At 40.3% G+C, this 20,423-nt stretch overlaps 10 non-coding genes across 10 annotated transcripts; all 10 read right to left on the minus strand.

Annotated features, from left to right (window-relative positions):
• Window positions 1-13,085: 13,085 nt before the first annotated feature.
• On the minus strand, window positions 13,086-13,158 carry trnav-uac (transfer RNA valine (anticodon UAC)). The gene has a single exon. It is a non-coding gene; the product is annotated as a tRNA-Val (tRNA).
• Window positions 13,159-15,081: 1,923 nt separating this feature from the next.
• trnav-uac (transfer RNA valine (anticodon UAC)) lies at window positions 15,082-15,154 on the minus strand. The gene has a single exon. It is a non-coding gene; the product is annotated as a tRNA-Val (tRNA).
• A 665-nt stretch (window positions 15,155-15,819) lies between these two features.
• On the minus strand, window positions 15,820-15,892 carry trnav-uac (transfer RNA valine (anticodon UAC)). The gene has a single exon. It is a non-coding gene; the product is annotated as a tRNA-Val (tRNA).
• Window positions 15,893-16,442: 550 nt separating this feature from the next.
• Window positions 16,443-16,515, minus strand: trnav-uac (transfer RNA valine (anticodon UAC)). Its single transcript has one exon. It is a non-coding gene; the product is annotated as a tRNA-Val (tRNA).
• Window positions 16,516-16,736: 221 nt separating this feature from the next.
• trnav-uac (transfer RNA valine (anticodon UAC)) lies at window positions 16,737-16,809 on the minus strand. The gene has a single exon. It is a non-coding gene; the product is annotated as a tRNA-Val (tRNA).
• Window positions 16,810-18,044: 1,235 nt separating this feature from the next.
• trnav-uac (transfer RNA valine (anticodon UAC)) lies at window positions 18,045-18,117 on the minus strand. Its single transcript has one exon. It is a non-coding gene; the product is annotated as a tRNA-Val (tRNA).
• Window positions 18,118-18,782: 665 nt separating this feature from the next.
• Window positions 18,783-18,855, minus strand: trnav-uac (transfer RNA valine (anticodon UAC)). The gene has a single exon. It is a non-coding gene; the product is annotated as a tRNA-Val (tRNA).
• Window positions 18,856-19,405: 550 nt separating this feature from the next.
• On the minus strand, window positions 19,406-19,478 carry trnav-uac (transfer RNA valine (anticodon UAC)). The gene has a single exon. It is a non-coding gene; the product is annotated as a tRNA-Val (tRNA).
• A 221-nt stretch (window positions 19,479-19,699) lies between these two features.
• On the minus strand, window positions 19,700-19,772 carry trnav-uac (transfer RNA valine (anticodon UAC)). Its single transcript has one exon. It is a non-coding gene; the product is annotated as a tRNA-Val (tRNA).
• A 550-nt stretch (window positions 19,773-20,322) lies between these two features.
• On the minus strand, window positions 20,323-20,395 carry trnav-uac (transfer RNA valine (anticodon UAC)). The gene has a single exon. It is a non-coding gene; the product is annotated as a tRNA-Val (tRNA).
• Between the last annotated feature and the right edge of the window lie 28 nt (window positions 20,396-20,423).

Here is a 20,423-nt window from a genome sequence, read left to right on the forward strand (position 1 = left end):
CATAACAAAAATAATAATGACAACGCTAAAAATTTGAAGTTTAAAAAATAAAAGTTTAACAGACTGACCGCACTTAAAGCTTGTTAACATTGTGTTTTCCAACTTAACGACTTATTCAACAGTTTTGTTAAACTATGAAACTGTGTCTCTGAATTCTGTGATTTTGAGTTTTTCAGATAAATTGCAGGATTCACACATTTATCATGTTTTAATCTTTTAAAAGAGATCAGATTCTGACAGAACACAAGCTATTTCTGTTTTTCATTCAGCTCTGCCCTCTGGTTCACTTCACCTCTCCTCACGTCTCCTCCCATCAGCCATCTGGTCGTCTGCCATCACACACACACACACGCACACACACACACACACACACACAAACACACACACACATGCCTGCAACCTGTGGAGCAGACCTGCAGTGCTGCGTCTCCTTCTTCAGTCCTTCAGTCACCTGAGATTTCACTCACAGGAGGAGACGTAAAGTTTTAAAAGTCTCTTCTTGTGTTTTCATTCTTATTCTTTCTTAAATTTCTGCACTGGATTAAATAATCGACTTGTCTCTTTTTGTCCGACTGGAGAAGGTGAACAGGTTTCAAAGGTCAGAACTGGTTCTAAGAGCCAGACTACATCCATTTAGTTCTGCCTCAGAGAAAAAAAGTTTCTCGTTCTAAATTATTCCTGAGACATCCTCAATGTTTAAGTTATCTTTATTTTTAAGTCCTTAAACACTGAGTATCCCATCTGAATTTACAGAGAATATTTTGTGTTTTTCCTCTGCTGGCTTCTTTCGGGTCACTTCTAATAGTTTTTCACCCACCGGAAAGGAAATTGTGCTGCTGCTCCTTCAGCTTGCGGAAAATCCCGTTTAAATTGTCAGTGTTCCTCCAGCTGAGTCCTCAGGGACAAAGAGGACAAAGTGGAAAAATAAATAAATAATAAATAAATAAACATCTTTGTGACTATGACTGACGGCAGTTTGTCCTCAATCTGTCCAGGAAATACTTCAACATAAACAGTTTATTATGAACTAAAGAAGGAAAAGGTGACCTTGATGGATTGCAGTGACCTGTTTGCACACGGGGACGCGGCGCCTGTCCCCTTAGGGCCCCAGCAGGTGATTCAGCTCAGAGAGAAGAGCAGCCGGTCCTCTGGTTGTACAGAGAAACATTTATTTATTCAGGTTTATCTGCAGTAACTTCTGCATGCTAACAAACTCAGGAGCAGACTCACAAAGAATGGATTGCAGCCGATGATAGCTCCATGAATTTCATGCATATCACCTGAAGCTGCTGTCTGCCTGTCATTAGGTCCAATTCACTCATTATATCATTGTGCCAACACGCCCAGAAAGTGTTGAAGCTGAGCACAGTTTGCCTCCTTTTTACACATCATTGCATTTATCCAAGTAGCAAAGTGTAAATGTGTTAGAGTGTGAATAAGTCTTAATCTGATGCGTACTTGTGTTGAGCTGGTGCTGCTTGATTTTTTTAAGTGCAAAGATCCAGTAAGTGTGTCTTCAGAGATCAGAGAGACGCAGTGCAGCAGGTTTAAACCTCCACAATCAGACCAGCAGATCAGTCAGGGACTAATATTAATTAATGTTCTGTGTTCGTATACACACACAGTCAACGGCCACACAGTGAACGTATGTGAGCACAGTCTACATCCAAACAGTGGCCCTCATTTATCAAACAAGCGTACGACAGAAAGTCAGCCTATAGTGGGCGCACGATCATTTCTACGCAGGGCTCGGTATTTATCAATTTGGACGTGAGCTGAGGGAACGATAAGACGTCTGCTCTCAGCTCGTGTACGTAAATTGAAGTCAGCGTTAAGTCCACACATCTGAGTCGGAGAATTGTTCTTAGACTATTGTATCGACGCCTGGAGCTGATACAACTCTGCCGTGTTTTGTTTTTTAATGGTGACAAAGCAAAACATGTTTAGGTTACATCATTTATCATTAAAACATCATTAAAAATAAATACACCCTGCGACCGTGAAATTCTTTAAACAGAAGCTAGACGAGGCTATAAAATGTTGTAGTCTTCTGGTATTTACCGTTATCCAGCTCGGACACCGGATCGTCAGTGTCTCTTTCACCAGCAGTTGTGCCCCAATAGAAACATTTCCAGTCAGCGCTGGGACAGAATTCTACTAAATGTAAAGTAGTGAATAATATCTCTCCATCATAATAATAACAATATTTGGATATTATATAGGCTATTAGGCTCATGATGTATAAATTAAATATTCCAACCTCACCGGGAGTTTAATGGTCCACTGCTACTCTGCTGACAGCACCACTGATTTTCTTCCTTCCTTTTCAATTTTTATGCTGCCAAACAAAACCAGTTTGTTGTGTTGCAGCTGTTGGACGTCAGCGTTTCACTTTCTGCCTCTGAGAAATTCCTCTTCTTTTAGGATTAAAACTTACTTTCAAACATTGTTTATCTCCTGGCTGCAACCAAAAATATGTGAAAACATTAAAGTCTGTGGTCCGAATGTAAAATATCCACTGAACTTTAATTTCATAAACCTTCATCGCTGCGTATTTCTGTAAAATGTCTATTTCCTCCTGTTGTTATTTGTAACGGTGCATTTTGCTATTTAACATGTCTTTTGTGCCCTTCGGGTGTCGTAAACTCTTGAGGCGAGCCTTCTAAATCAGGTATATATTAGGGCGTGGTATTTAAATGCCGCTTGTTTCGAGCCGCCACATTTCTCAACAGCCGATCATTCTTACGCTGTGATTGGTGAGATTCGATTGTTTGATAAATCACACGTGAACCCTGTCAAAAGACGAAATGTACACTCAGATCTGTGCTCATTTCTACGCTCGTTTGATAAATGTCCACGTCCACACAGTGAGCGTATGTGAGCACAGTCCACATTCACACAGTGAGCATACGTGAGCACATCAGCTGTAGACATCACGAGAGTCAGACTGAGCCAGAAATCTATTCATTTATTAACCTTATTTTTAATTTATTTCTAATGCTGTTTACCAGGTCATAAATATATCTCTGAAACGGCCCTGCCCAAATTATACGAGGCAGTTAAGGAACACATTTCGTGTATGCTTAAAGACCTGCATGCAGTCAGAACATCGTATCGGAACATCTCTAGTTGCTCTGTCAAAGCACTTTGTAAACACTGTTTTTAAATAAATAACATATCCCCTTTCCTGGAGCTGCTCCTGATGGTGTCAGATACACATATGATGTGGTAGCACTTTGAAAACCTGAGCGAGGAGCACACAATCTGCTCACACTCCAGAAGAAGAAGAAGAAGAAGAAGAAGAAGAAGAAGAAGAAGGTAAAATAAATGACGTGGTTGATTTCATTGATCATCAGAAGCTGTTTGACCTGGAAAACAACTTGATTTAATAATGCAGATGCAAAAACCCTCATCAGCAGAAAAACACTCGCTCCGTGTTTCCACGTTGTTTATCTACAGCGACCTTTGACTGCCTCCAAAAATTAATCCTGCCTACACACACACACACACACACACACACACATGCACTTCATATTTCAAAGACATGGTAATAGGCATTGTCATCAGGCACCTACAAGGCTTTATCATGGAATCTAGGCCAGATTAGAATATTCATTAGGTCTGCCCTTTTCAACTCCAGGCTGCAGGAAGAGAAGTTGCTTCAGCTTCAACACACACACAAAAACACACACACGCACAAACACACAATGCTCAGCTGTCAGGGAGTCAGGCTGTCACCAGGTTATAATGTGACAAAAAAACTAACCTCATGCCTCTTCGGAGGCTAAAACATATAACATTGAACTCCTTGACAGTCAGTTGAGTTAACGTTAGTTTAATGTGTGTAGGAAATTTGGTACTTCCTGTCATGGTGGTACAAGAAGTAGGCGGCGACCTATTTGATATGGGCCTTAACTCTGATAACACCATGACTGAGGGGAACATGTAGATTAGGGGGCTCTGTCCTGAGGTGTTGTATAGGGGAGGAAGATAGGGCCACATTGAGTCTTGCTGAAGAGCCAATGCTGAAAAGTGCAACAGTCATAAGTCGAACGGTGTACGGGACTTTGTTGTATTGTAAAAAAGCCATTCGGAATTGTGTGGTGTATGGAATACAAATGTGCTAATAAAACTTGCTGAACAGAGTATTGAGTGCTTTGTGTTTGGCCAGCTCACCGATTAATTTAGTGCAGTTGTTAAAATTGCCACGACAAATGATCACCAGGAAGTCTCTTTGAGTCCTTTCAAAATAAAAGTGTCTGTTATCAAAACAGGATTTGCATAGTACTGTGTATATATTTTTTATTTTGCGCATGTATACATGCAGCGATTAATCGATGAATTGATTGCGAACGGTATAGATAATCAAGTTGGCAGGTTTCTTCCAAACGCCCATCCCTACGCCCAACTATTGTGCTTTTGCTGCTGACAAAATGTTTGCAATGAAAGGGTCTATTTGCCTGCACAGTAACAGATTGTGGGCCGAAGCGGAGGCCACGCAATGACTGTAGAGTCAATACATTCAGGGGGAGACGTACAGTAGCTAAGCTGCACATCCTCTGCATAATATACTGTTCAAACAACATGCACAAGGGCTTTTGGGCCAGACTTTAACAAGCTTTAAAAGTGATCAGTAAAATCTTAAAAATCCTGTTTCATTTACTTTTACTTCACAACACTTTACCTTTCATGGTGAATACAACCACATGTACCTAACTGAAACCACTGACGTACACACCTCATGCATGTGTTACTTTAGGTTATGTTACTTTATTTAAATAAATCTATTTTTATATCAGCTATGCACTGCGTCTCTCCCGTTTTTGTAATCTCCCTTGAGCCCGGTCATGACAGAATTAAGTCATGTTTCCATCAGCTGGTTTGGAGCGAATAGACTCATTCACAGCACCGTTTGGTCAGAAGGTCAGAAGGTCAGAAGGTGGCGCTACAGGCTACACATGTCTGTAGTCTGCCAGTAAACAGACAAGAAGAAAGTAGAAGTTGTTAAACGGAAACAAAACATTTCCACAGCCATCTTGGCTTTTACAAGAGAACCGGAGAGAGATCTAAAGTATTAATTGTTGTTTCATGTCAGCTGGTATTTTATGTTTCATGCTGTCAAGAGACAAAGACAAATTAATAAAACATCCAGGAAGACACCGTCAGGAAACAGCTGATGAGTCATATCAGTTGAATATTCACTTTATCAGACCTTATCCAGTAAAGGTGTTTCCATATCACATTGAGCAGAAAATATTTTTCGACAGAGGCAAAAAGCTCCTCAGGATAAAAAGTTTTTTGCACAATTGAGGAAGTTTTATTGATTCATTTTTCCATTTTAACACAGATTTTCTAATGCAATACTTACATTATACAGTAAGGCTGTTGACACTTTGATAACTTGTGATCTTCTGACAAAGAAAAGAAAATCATGAAACCAAGAAGATGCATATTTTTCACAGTTAATTTTATGTATTTTGTAGTCACTGTGTATTTCTTCTTGTTTGTCGAGATCTGACCCTGGATCTGTGACCCTCCATGTGTCTTTATACACTAGAATTTGAGCTTCAGATGTGACATTATCTGTGTCTAATGTTGTCACTGAAGCTGCTCTGAGATCAGCTGCTCCTCATCTCCTCCTCCTCCTCCTCCTCTCTCAGCTCCCTGCAGTCTGTCACAGATCACACACTGACACACTGACCCAGAACCTGCAGCTCACTGCTGAAATATTCACAGCTTCAGAGAGGAGCCGAGACGACTGACGGCCGGAGACAGAAACCGTCTGCTGACAGGAGACAGACAGCAGACTGTTTCTGTCCTCCTCAGGAAACAGCTGCACATGTGGGGACAGCTCGTGATATTTAAAAATGTAATTATTTATATAAATTAATTTTTGTGTTGACATATTTAAGATATTTTTCTTTGTGAGGTTAGTTTCTGTTCGTACTGCTCATACAGTCTACTTAGTTTGTTTTTTCTCCTGTGTTTATTCCAGATAAACCTGGACACTAAAAAAACAAGAGAACAAACTGCAGACATGAAACTATTTGTTTGTCTTTCACCGTTCAGCGTCTCTCGGTGTCTGTCAGTGAGACGAGGAGAAGAAAACCTGCAGCAGAACTCCAGGTGGAGAAAAACAAGAATTCTTCAAATATGACAAATGGTGCAGCACGCTCTCAGACAGGACGTCAGGCACTGAGAGCTGGAGCTGCAGAAACGTCACAACACTCCTGAAGAGTCCTGAAGGACAGACAGCAGCGCCAACCAGAGACAACCATCACACAGAGACACGAGCACAGAGCGGGTTCAGGCATAAAAACTGGTTTAAACAAAGTGGAGGAAAAGCTGAATTCCACGGTGTTTACTGAAATAAATAAAAATGTAACATACAACTACTTTGTTGTTTGCCAGTAAAATGGAAACACAAAGAAGAAACAGTGCAATCAGAGCAGAATCTGCCCCAATCTGTGTTTCCATGAAAGTCAAAGTGAAATTTTGGAATGTTGCATTTAGTTTGTGAGTTCCCTGACATATAAATCTATTTTCTAAGCAGTTATTGGAACATAAACGATTTTGTGTTGATTTCAATTATCAGAGCTCCAGCACAAGAAGATACAGTCGTACCATCAGCAGAAAGTCCTGCAGACACACGACACAAAAGTCTTTTGTTCCCTCAAATACCACAAGAGTTTCTTCTCTTCTTCAAAATTAGGGATTGCTGGAGATCAAAATGTCCTTGCACCTACATGCATACATTGTGACAGTTTAGTTAATTTTAGGTATTAAGCTGCTTGCTTAAGGTGAGAGAAAAATGTGCATGGTTTGGCGTAGAAAAAGATAGTTTAAAAGTTCTATAAATGGACACAACTACCAGAAGGGAGGTTGGTATGTTTGTGATGTGAAACAACATAGAAGTTCACTGTAAAAAATGTTTGTAGAAATTACAGTTACGCTGTCAAATTGCAACAGAAATAAACCATCAAATCTAAAATTGTATAACACCATAGTAGACATATTGAATTACCATAAATCATGAAAAAGTAAAACTTAAATTTTTAATGTCATAAAATGTAGAAAACATACAGTTTTACCATATAATGTTTTGGATGAATAAATGAAAAAAAAAGGCACAAGCACTGGATTATTCTGTCTTAATTACAGATTTTGCTGATGTCTACATTTCACTTTAAAGTAAAAAACTTTCACCATACAGCAAAATCGTACTGTAATGTCTGATATATTCTCACTGTATTTTTCACAGTGATATTCTGGCAACCACAGCTGCCAGCATTTTACTGTAAATTACAATGTTTTTGTTTTTTTACAGTGTAGCTACACACAGAAGTTAAGTCAAAGAGTTGAAGTGGACTTTGTTGTTCTTTATACTCTTTTTTCTCAATTCTGCCTCAGCTTTAAACTTTTATCTTCACTTTCTTCATAACTACTGAGGCCACTAGAGAGTGACGCTTACTGAAACGGTAAGTTTGGTCCACATACACAGGGTGTTTTTTGGGGGGAGGACCATCTCACTGGCAGAGATACAGGAGTAGCACTTAGTCTGTCCGTCTGTTCACATGTCTGGCACAGTGAGATCCCGCTGGTCCATTGCTCAGCGTCTGAATGGACCTTAGTGTCCCTGGTGGTGCAGGATCGTCTGCAGCAGGCAGAACAGTTAGTGTGAACATGGTAAACACTAAACCTGCTGAACATTCGTCATTGTTATGATGTTAGCATTGAGCTCATGTGCAGCATGTTACTGTGAGCAGCTGCAGACTCTTAGTCTTCTGCTGTGTTTCCTCAAAGCACTTTCTCGATCAGAGTGTCAGTTCCATTGTAAATCTAATCAAACATTGAGTATGCACTCAGTTCTGGGCCTCTCCGTCGTCCTGCTCTCCTCCATAATTCATCAGCGGAGCCGAGCAGAAAGCAGCAACACGAGGAGACACGAGAGGGACGCCGAGCTGCCTCCCTGCAGGCCGCGCACAGAGGAGGCATTAACGAGGAGGAGCAGACGACGTGGTGAGCGGATCCCTCCGGGCTCTGATGGATGGAGGCAGAAACACAACAAGCCGAGCCTCGGGCACGGTGAAGAGACCGACTCCAGCTGAGCTCCAGTCAGTCCATGAACCTGCAGAGAGCTCAGCAGCAGGAACACAAACAGCTTCATCTGCCTGTTGATCTGTTCCCAACAGTGCTGCACACACACATACACACAGGTATTTTAGGCATCTGTCTGCTTTTGTTTTGTATCTTGAAAAACGTGCCCAGATAGCTCTTCCAGCAGTCAGTGGACATGCAGCTCTCTGCAGTGTTTCCCTTCTGCAGCTGAACAGAAACTGCTCGGTGCCTCTCACCTTGACAGGAAGACGTTTCTGGAAGTAAAGAGTCAATAATGAAAAGTTGTTTCTTTTATGTTTTCTTTTTTTTCTTCCTTTTTTTTGGGGGGGGGGGTTATTCTAATGTGACATTGTCATATCATACAGCTCCCCCTGCATACTTCTTCTTCTTCTTTTCTATTTTCAAACCTCTTTGATTTATTTCTGTTCTGTTTGTTTCAGATAACTTCAGAGGTTTTCCTCTAACCGCAGCAGCGTGCTCCACTCTCTGCCGTTACTCACAGGAGGAGAACACACACACACACCGCTCACAGCCGGCACTCCACTGAACCGACGATCACGAGTTGCAGCCGAAGGACGACCTCGTATTGGTCCTGAATGTTAAATTACACTGAATTTTATGTAAAAACAGGCTACAAAAATACACATATTGCTGAATGTAAAATTAAGTAACTTTCTGTTTTCTTAGAGTAAAAAAAAATTTAAAAACTGTCATAATAAAGTAAAAAAAAAACTTCAGGGATTCTACAGATATTTATTTTTTTAATACAGATATTTACTGTTTACTATCTGTATTTTTAAAGAAATTATTATTATGCCTTACATTTGTTCACTGTTATTTGATGGAAAGTGTTTGTTAAGTGTGTCTTCCAAACTTTTTTGACGTTTTTTAACAATCTTTTTTTTTTTTTTTTAACAGTGTGGCTTCAGAGAGTATTGAGACCTCTTCAATGTTATTAAGTGTCGCTTGTGTTGTTTTAACTTTCTGTAGTTTGCCCTAAGGGTAAAAATGACGAAAGATTGAACCCCTTAAATAAAGCAGCTTGGTTGAATTTGAAAACCCAACTCTGTTTTGCATGAAGAAAGAACATGTCACTCATCACAAACTCTGTGAACATCGAGGTTTTCCCTCTTTACAATGCAGAAAAACTGGATTTAGTCAGTGAAATACACGCGGTATTATTACAACACGCCTGTCATGATTGTTTTTTTTACTAAAGAATCACACCTGCTCACATCTAAAGACAAGTGTTTTTTAGAGATTTTAGACAGACTGTGAATCTTGCAGGGTAACTCTTCACAAGATTACAACTAGATTCTTTTAGCATTTTTTTCCTACCATGCAAATTTTCCCATCATGCTTTTAGTAAAAACTTACAAAATGGAAGAGAAGCAGCTACTCTAGTGTGTGCAGTGGTTTGTGTTGAAAAAAAAAAGAAGAGGAGAAGACGCCACATATGACCCCTCGCAAAGCTGAAAAATGGCTGTTTTTTTTTTTACATGAAAAGTTGACTATTTCACAGTAAAAATAGATATAGGGAAGAATAAAGGAAAGGAAAATTTAGAAATGAATTCATGATATTAAATTATGTCCTATTTAATTATAATTTCTTTAATTGAATAATTATATTGATCAGCTCTACCAACTTTCATTTAGTTAATCATACATTAATCATTGATTATCAATTACTTACTTATGTATAAATGTATTTATACATTTTAACTGGGTCTCCTTATTGTTCTCTTTACTAAGAAACAGCGCCCCCAAAAATCTAAATATATCACATAACTATATTTTCATTTAGGACTGAGCTTACTAACATTATCGTGATGTTACTTTTTCCTGTCAAAATTGTTTTACTGCGTGGTCTGGAACCGGGGACCTTTCCCCCACTCATCTATTGGTTGTTGATTGTGTTACATCACTGTGAGGAGACTAGGAAAAGACTGATATGAAACAGTGCAGATTACTACCTTAAACATAACGATCGAGATGACAGGCGCGCGCTGTGACTCCAGTAAAACGCCTAGATTTACTAAAGGCTTTCAGTTTTAGGCTGGGTCCAGACTAAAGTCGTTCTCATTCAGTTGTAGAGTTCAGATCTTCGTCCTGATGGTTTTTAACTGCTGGGACATTCACAGCTTTACAAAAAGTTTAATAACTTTAGCTGATCTTTGTCTCTACACAATTTGATAGCAAATATCTTCAGAAACTCCCTCCTCAGCTTGGTTTCTGTGGGATGTGGAGGCTCGTGTGCACAGGTGTGTGTGCCCCATCAGTTCTCCAGGTGGACTTCAGTCGTTCGTTCGTCGTTCTCTGCAGCAATCAAAGCCAACAGGATGCACCTGGACTCAGCCAGAGCAGAAACAGATCAGACTTTTGAGGTTTTTGATAAAAATGTTTTTCCACTCTGTCACCATGGATCACTGGCTGTAGGAGTCATTACAGAAAAGGTCAATTTGATCCATTTCAGATTAAATCTGTAACATAAATGAAGGTCTGATTATTGTGTGAAGATGCTGTTCAAGGAAACAAACACCTGCAACTGTAAGATGATCTTCTACTGATCAGGAATTGTTAGGACCTACATTTGTTTTCTTAACTACTGATGTATTCCAGGGTCTATAATAATGAATAATCTTGGTTCCACTGGGGATTGAACCCAGGACCTTCTGCGTGTAAGCAAACATGATGACTACTACACTATGGAACCTCTGTGATGAACCTTTCACACATCAACTGTGTAAAAAAATACTTTCCAAGCTTCCAACTTTATACAATTTAACACAACTGAAGGACACAAACACCTTCAGCTGTTACACTTTGATCAACAGTTAATAATAAATGTAGAAATGCACCAATATAGTCTGGAAAGAAGAAGACTGCTGGCTATAAAACATGGATGTAAACAAGCAAGTTTCAAACTACTCAAAAAGTGTTTCATGAGATGGAAAGGCAGTGAAGAAACACTGAATGTTACATTGCTTGTTTATACAGAAACTCTTTAAAGGGGTCTTTGCCAAGTTGAATTCAAGGTATTTGAGGAGCTGCAGACAGCCTGTCAGGTGTCAGTCTGCCGGCTGACACTTTGTGACGAGAGAAAAAGTGAAGTTTAGTCCTCCGGGCTGCAGCAGCTACAACCTGAGCTGTCAGAAAAAACTGTCTCCAAACTGTTTTAAAGCTCTGAAAAACATAAAACTCAGCAGGCTGACACTGAAGATGGAGAGGATCTGTCTCCCTCAGAGTCTCAGCAGAGATTACAGCGCATGCATCTTATAATTGTTCAGAGCGAGTCACTCCTCGTACCAATTATAGCGCATTAGCAGCAGCTGCCAAAGTCATTTCATCGCCGCTCATCTGGGAGCTCAAAACAAAAAGAAAGAGAAGCCACCCTTCCTCCCACTGCCTTCAGTCGCTCGCAGCATCAAATGAAGTGAGGATTTAAGATGGTGCAGATAAATGAGATTTAAGGATTAGACGGAGAGATGTGACTGAACTTTTGGTGACTTGTTTTAAAACGACAAGAGGAAGTGAGTCACGCTGCTGCTGCTGGAGATGACAGCAGTTTCTTCTGAAATGCAACACAGGAAAGAAGGTTTAAATTAAACCACAACAAAAAAAAGCACCTTAGAACACATCGGAGGATGCATGATTCATAGATCCAGCAGATTCTCACATTCTCCTAAATATCTTATCTCCATTTTAGCAGCAGTCATGAGGCAGAAAAACACCAAAGCACCTGTGTTAAATAAAGTTTTGACAAGGATTTGAGTGTGAATTTAATATTAAATATCATCAGCAATAAGCTCATGTCCACTTAGTTCCTCTCTTCAAAGGGCATTACAGGAGATTCATTTTCCACTTTTATAAACTTAGGAGACAAAAAAAAGCAAAAACAACTTTTTCAGAAACTTTGACTGCATTCTTATGATGCATCTTTTATCCACCATGCTTAACAGACTGTCTGTCACACACAGAAAGCTGTTGGTCTGAGCCTGAGGAGAAAAATCAGGTTCAACACTACAATGAACTGCTGATCGTCCTGAAAAAACTGCCAGACACGTGTAACTGTGAACTCAATTTATTTATTTATTTACTGTGTACAGCAGTTTGCTTTACAGTTACCTGTTCATGGTACATGCACTACAGATGGCGTCAGTTCAGACGAAAGATATGGTAAACAGAGGATTGAACCCAGGACCTTCTGCATGTAAAGCACTACTACACTACGGATGGTACCACCAACTGTTATTCAATTGAGGCGTAAATGTGGTTCTGACTGTAATTTAGTTAAAAAAAGGAGGCTCACACATGTATGGTTCCACTGGGGATTGAACCAAGGACCTTCTGCGTGTAAAGCAGCATGATACTACTACACAATGGAACCCCTGATTTGTCTTGGTTGGATGCTGCAAACAAGACCAGCTAGTTGCTCGGCCTCTGTATGGTACAACCCTATATTTGTTATCTACTCCAACTACTGATGTTTTCCAGGGTCTAATAAGACTGTGAACTGGTTCCACTGGGGATTGAACCTAGGACCTTCTGTGTTTACCATGCAAACAGGAGAAACTTGTGTTTGTGTATGTTCATCCAAGCAGCACAGAAGATCTTATAACCAACACAGTTTTTATATAATAAGACAGAGGACCCAGGACCTTCTGCGTGTAATGCAGACGTGATGACTACTACACTATGGAACCTCAATACCATGGTTTTATCAAATGGAAGTAACGCACAAAAATGATTCTGAACATACTGTAGCAGTTAAAAAGTTGCCTCCAGAGGTCCATTAAGAAATGTCAGAGAGAGTTTGTCTGGTCTTGACTTTTGGTTGGGTGGATATTTTCTAACATTTACCATGGGAACACTGCAAACAGGAACTGATAAAAACTCAGATTGTAAGGCAATCCCACGTTTGTTGACTTCACAAGTGACATTTGCCAGGGTCTACTTAGACAAAGATGTGGTTCCACTGGGGATTGAACCCAGGCCCTTCTGCGTGTAAAGCAGACGTGATAACTACTACACTATGGAACCCCTATGATAATGCATTCGTGCATCACACTTTTGCTGTTGAATGTTGAAAAAATGGTTTGTTGGCTTCAAACGTTCTCAAATTACAGCTAAACATTGAATAAATGTATTTGTGAAAACATTTGAGATGTGAACATACAACGCAGTAACAGATTATTGACTTATATTTGATCAGCGCTGTCTGGTTAGACAGTTTGATCTGAATTGCACTGGACGCTTAGCCTGGGTATACCCATACTGCCTTGCACGCTCGAATTTAATTTCGAACCTCCATCCAGTCTGGCAACCAGGAAGATTTCTTAGCCCTGTTTTAGGGATCCAATCACAGAGCGGTGATCTGGCTATGAGCCGGGGGACAGCGGAGCCGCAGAGAAACTCACAGTCCTTGTTTATTGCCCATAAAATCAGTGGATGTGTGTGGCTGAATGACATGAGGGAGAATAAAGCGTGAAAATAAATCTTGCAGAAAGCGAGAACTGGGGAAGCAACGCAGCAAGCAACACTCTCTCACAGACACACACACACAACAAACATCCATTTCTGTTGCTCTACTACGTCATCTGGTATAACTGATCTGATTGGCTAAGAGCTACCTACAGACGCTTTTGATAGACATTCTAAGCGCCCAATAAACTGCTCCGGAGGATCGTAAACCACACCTCCTCTACGGAGAAATGAACGGTTGGTTTCCAGACCAAATCTCATTTGAGATTTGTCTGGTGTAAGCCAGGCTTACATTACATGGGGATTGAACCCAGAACCTTCTGCGTGTAAAGCAGACGTGGTGACTACTACACTATGGAACCTCAATACCATGGTTTTATCATATGGAGGTAACGCACAAAAATGATTCTGAACATTCGAGCAGTTAAAAAGTTGCCTCCAGAGGTCCATTAAGAAATGTATATTTCCAGGATGAATGTTGCAAACAAGACCTGCTAGTAGCTTGGCTTCTGCATGGTACAATCCCATTTTTGTTGTCTTAACTGTACTGATGTTTCCCCGAATGTAATAAAGAAGACTTGTGGTGCCACTGGGGATTGAATCCAGGACCTTCTGCGTGTAAAGCAGACGTGATAACTACTACACTAAAAAAAACTCTTAAGTAGGCTGCAATCTAATTGAGATACATTTGTGGTTCTGAGCATAATTTAGCAATAAAATAAGCTTTATGCAGTCCTGTATACACCCTGGGATAGACATACACCATGGGAACACTGCAAACAGGAACTGATAAAAACTCAGATTGTCAGGCAAACCCACGTTTGTTGACTTCACAAGTGACATTTGCCAGGGTCTACTTAGACAAAGATGTTGTCTACTGGGGATTGAACACAGGACTTTCTGCGTGTAAAGCAGACGTGATAACTACTACACTATGATAATGCATTCGTGCATCACACTTTTGCTGTTGAATGTTGAAAAAATGGTTTGTTGGCTTCAAACATTCTCATATTACAGCTAAACATTGATTAAATGTATTTGTGAAAACATTTGAGATGTGAACATACAACGCAGTAACAGAATATTGACTTATATGTGATCAGCGCTGTCTGGTTAGACAGTTTGATCTGAGTTGCACTGGACGCTGGTCATTGTATCAAACTGACACAAACCTCCAAACTACCACACTTTACTTTCAGAGCAGTTAAAGCTAAACCAACATGTACACTGACAATTAGAGAGACAACTGAACGCACACGGCTGCCCATGTCAATTTCTCCTTCTCAACTAGAATTACTGCCTTGTGTTTGTCTCTGCACACCTGTCAAGTTGTAGTTCATATCCATGTCTTTCCAGGCTCCTTTTGCCAGCCATGACAGAAGTCACTGTTGCTGCAGAAGATCAACGTTAACACAATTGTTCATCCAAGCAGCATAGAAGATCTTATAACCACCACAGTTTTCATATAATAAGACAGAAGACTGGTTCCACTGGGGATTGAACCCAGGACCTTCTGCGTGTAAAGCAGACGTGATGACTACTACACTATGGAACCTCAATACCATGGTTTTATCCAATGGAAGTAACGCACAAAAATGATTCTTAACATACGAGCAGTTAAAAAGTTGCCTCCAGAGGTCCATTAAGAAATGTCAGACAGAGTTTGTCTGGTCTTGACTTTTGGTTGGTTGGGTATCTTCTAACATTTACCATGGGAACACTGCAAACAGGAACTGATAAAAACTCAGATTGTCAGGCAATCCCACGTTTGTTGACTTCACAAGTGACATTTGCCAGGGTCTACTTAGACAAAGATGTGGTTCCACTGGGGATTGAATCCAGGACCTTCTGCGTGTAAAGCAGACGTTATAACTACTACACTAAAAAACCTCTTAAGTAGGCTGCAATCTAATTGAGATACATATGTGGTTCTGAGCATAATTTAGCAATAAAATAAGCTATATGCAGTACTGTATACACCCTGCCTCTTGTCCAGTGTTAGCTGGGATTGGCTCTATTGGTTTGATTGGTTCAGCTTAGGGTAAGAACATCAGGTCAGACAGAGTTTGTCTGGTCTTGACTTTTGGTTGGGTGGGTATTTTCTAACATTTACCATGGGAACACTGCAAACAGGAACTGACAAAACCTCTGATTGTCAGGCAGTCCCACATTTGTTGACTTCACAAGTGACATTTGCCAGGGTCTACTTAGACAAAGATGTGGTTCCACTGGGGATTGAACCCAGGACCTTCTGCGTGTAAAGCAGACGTGATAACTACTACACTATGGAACCCCTGTGATAATGCATTCGTGCATCACAATTTTGCTGTTGAATGTGGGAAAATGGTTTCTTGGCTTCAAACTTTTTCATATTACAGCTAAACATTGATTAAATGTATTTGTGAAAACATTTGAGATGTGAACATACAACGCAGTAACAGAATATTGACTTATATTTGATCAGCGCTGTCTGGTTAGACAGTTTGATCTGTATTGCACTGGACGCTGGTCATTGTATCAAACTGACACAAACCTCCAAACTACCACACTTTACTTTCAGAGCAGTTAAAGCTAATCCAACATGCACACTGACATTTAGAGAGACAACTCAACGCACACGGCTGCCCATGTCAATTTCTCCTTCTCAACTAGAATTTCTGCCTTGTTTTTGTCTCTGCACACCTGTCAAGTTGTAGTTTATATCCATGTCTTTCCAGACTCCTTTAGCCAGCCATGACAGAAGTCACTGTTGCTGCAGAAGATCAACGTTAACACAATTGTTCATCCAAGCAGCACAGAAGATATTATAACCACCACAGTTTTCATATAATAAGAGAGAGGACTGGTTCCACTGGGGATTGAACCCAGGACCTTCTGCGTGTAAAGCAGACGTGATGACTACTACACTATGGAACCTCAATACCATGGTTTTATCAAATGGAATTAACACACAAAAATGATTCTGAACATACTGTAGCAGTTAAAAAGTTGCTTCCAGAGGTCCATTAAGAAATGTATATTTCCAGGATGAATGTTGCAAACAAGACCTGCTAGTAGCTTGGCTTCTGCATGGTACAATCGCATATTTGTTGTCTTAACTGTACTGATGTTTCCCCGTATGTAATAAAGAAGACTTGTGGTGCCACTGGGGATTGAATCCAGGACCTTCTGCGTGTAAAGCAGACGTGATGACTACTACACTATGGAACCTCAATACCATGGTTTTATCAAATGGAAGTAACGCAAAAAAATTATTCTTAACATACGAGCAGTTAAAAAGTTGCCTCCAGAGGTCAATTAAGAAATCTATATTTCCAGGATGAATGTTGCAAACAAGACCTGCTAGTAGCTTGGCTTCTGCATGGTACAATCCCATATTTGTTGTCTTAACTGTACTGATGTTTCCCCGTATGTAATAAAGAAGACTTGTGGTGCCACTGGGGATTGAATCCAGGACCTTCTGCGTGTAAAGCAGACATGATAACTACTACACTAAAAAACCTCTTAAGTAGGCTGCAATCTAATTGAGATACATTTGTGGTTCTGAGCATAATTTAGCAATAAAATAAGCTTTATGCAGTCCTGTATACACCCTGCCTCTTGTCCAGTGTTAGCTGGGATTGGCTCTATTGGTTTGATTGGTTCAGCTTAGGGTAAGAACATCAGGTCAGACAGAGTTTGTCTGGTCTTGACTTTTGGTTGGGTGGGTATTTTCTAACATTTACCATGGGAACACTGCAAGCAGGAACTGATAAAAACTCAGATTGTCAGGCAAACCCACATTTGTTGACTTCACAAGTGACATTTGCCAGGGTCTACTTAGACAAAGATGTTGTCTACTGGGGATTGAACACAGGACTTTCTGCGTGTAAAGCAGACGTGATAACTACTACGCTATGATAATGCATTCATGCATCACACTTTTGCTGTTGAATGTTGAAAAAATGGTTTGTTGGCTTCAAACATTCTCATATTACAGCTAAACATTGATTAAATGTATTTGTGAAAACGTTTGAGATGTGAACATACAACGCAGTAACAGAATATTGACTTATATGTGATCAGCGCTGTCTGGTTAGACAGTTTGATCTGAGTTGCACTGGACGCTGGTCATTGTATCAAACCCCCCACAAACCTCCAAACTACCACACTTCACTTTCAGAGCAGTTAAAGCTAAACCAACATGTACACTGACAATTAGAGAGACAACTGAACGCACACGGCTGCCCATGTCAATTTCTCCTTCTCAACTAGAATTACTGCCTTGTGTTTGTCTCTGCACACCTGTCAAGTTGTAGTTCATATCCATGTCTTTCCAGGCTCCTTTTGCCAGCCATGACAGAAGTCACTGTTGCTGCAGAAGATCAACGTTAACACAATTGTTCATCCAAGCAGCACAGAAGATCTTATAACCACCACAGTTTTCATATAATAAGACAGAGGACTGGTTCCACTGGGGATTGAACCCAGGACCTTCTGCGTGTAAAGCAGACGTGATGACTACTACACTATGGAACCTCAATACCATGGTTTTATCAAATGGAAGTAACGCACAAAAATGATTCTTAACATACGAGCAGTTAAAAAGTTGCCTCCAGAGGTCCATTAAGAAATGTCAGACAGAGTTTGTCTGGTCTTGACTTTTGGTTGGTTGGGTATTTTCTAACATTTACCATGGGAACACTGCAAACAGGAACTGATAAAAACTCAGATTGTCAGGCAATCCCACGTTTGTTGACTTCACAAGTGACATTTGCCAGGGTCTACTTAGACAAAGATGTGGTTCCACTGGGGATTGAACCCAGGACCTTCTGCGTGTAAAGCAGACGTTATAACTACTACACTAAAAAACCTCTTAAGTAGGCTGCAATCTAATTGAGATACATATGTGGTTCTGAGCATAATTTAGCAATAAAATAAGCTTTATGCAGTACTGTATACACCCTGCCTCTTGTCCAGTGTTAGCTGGGATTGGCTCTATTGGTTTGATTGGTTCAGCTTAGGGTAAGAACATCAGGTCAGACAGAGTTTGTCTGGTCTTGACTTTTGGTTGGGTGGGTATTTTCTAACATTTACCATGGGAACACTGCAAACAGGAACTGACAAAACCTCAGATTGTCAGGCAGTCCCACATTTGTTGATTTCACAAGTGACATTTGCCAGGGTCTACTTAGACAAAGATGTGGTTCCACTGGGGATTGAACCCAGGACCTTCTGCGTGTAAAGCAGACATGATAACTACTACACTATGGAACCCCTGTGACAATGCATTCGTGCATCACAATTTTGCTGTTGAATGTCGGAAAATGGTTTCTTGGCTTCAAACTTTTTCATATTACAGCTAAACATTGATTAAATGTATTTGTGAAAACATTTGAGATGTGAACATACAACGCAGTAACAGAATATTGACTAATATTTGATCAGCGCTGTCTGGTTAGACAGTTTGATCTGTATTGCACTGGACGCTGGTCATTGTATCAAACTGACACAAACCTCCAAACTACCACACTTTACTTTCAGAGCAGTTAAAGCTAAACCAACATGCACACTGACATTTAGAGAGACAACTCAACGCACACGGCTGCCCATGTCAATTTCTCCTTCTCAACTAGAATTTCTGCCTTGTTTTTGTCTCTGCACACCTGTCAAGTTGTAGTTTATATCCATGTCTTTCCAGACTCCTTTAGCCAGCCATGACAGAAGTCACTGTTGCTGCAGAAGATCAACGTTAACACAATTGTTCATCCAAGCAGCACAGAAGATATTATAACCACCACAGTTTTCATATAATAAGAGAGAGGACTGGTTCCACTGGGGATTGAACCCAGGACCTTCTGCGTGTAAAGCAGACGTGATGACTACTACACTATGGAACCTCAATACCATGGTTTTATCAAATGGAATTAACACACAAAAATGATTCTGAACATACTGTAGCAGTTAAAAAGTTGCTTCCAGAGGTCCATTAAGAAATGTATATTTCCAGGATGAATGTTGCAAACAAGACCTGCTAGTAGCTTGGCTTCTGCATGGTACAATCCCATATTTGTTGTCTTAACTGTACTGATGTTTCCCCGTATGTAATAAAGAAGACTTGTGGTGCCACTGGGGATTGAATCCAGGACCTTCTGCGTGTAAAGCAGACGTGATAACTACTACACTATGGAACCCCTGTGACAATGCATTCGTGCATCACAATTTTGCTGTTGAATGTCGGAAAATGGTTTCTTGGCTTCAAACTTTTTCATATTACAGCTAAACATTGATTAAATGTATTTGTGAAAACATTTGAGATGTGAACATACAACGCAGTAACAGAATATTGACTAATATTTGATCAGCGCTGTCTGGTTAGACAGTTTGATCTGTATTGCACTGGACGCTGGTCATTGTATCAAACTGACACAAACCTCCAAACTACCACACTTTACTTTCAGAGCAGTTAAAGCTAAACCAACATGCACACTGACATTTAGAGAGACAACTCAACGCACACGGCTGCCCATGTCAATTTCTCCTTCTCAACTAGAATTTCTGCCTTGTTTTTGTCTCTGCACACCTGTCAAGTTGTAGTTTATATCCATGTCTTTCCAGACTCCTTTAGCCAGCCATGACAGAAGTCACTGTTGCTGCAGAAGATCAACGTTAACACAATTGTTCATCCAAGCAGCACAGAAGATATTATAACCACCACAGTTTTCATATAATAAGACAGAGGACTGGTTCCACTGGGGATTGAACCCAGGACCTTCTGCGTGTAAAGCAGACGTGATGACTACTACACTATGGAACCTCAATACCATGGTTTTATCAAATGGAAG

This window comes from Centropristis striata, chromosome 2 (assembly GCF_030273125.1).
Source record: "Centropristis striata isolate RG_2023a ecotype Rhode Island chromosome 2, C.striata_1.0, whole genome shotgun sequence".
Classification (NCBI taxonomy): Eukaryota; Metazoa; Chordata; class Actinopteri; order Perciformes; family Serranidae; genus Centropristis; species Centropristis striata.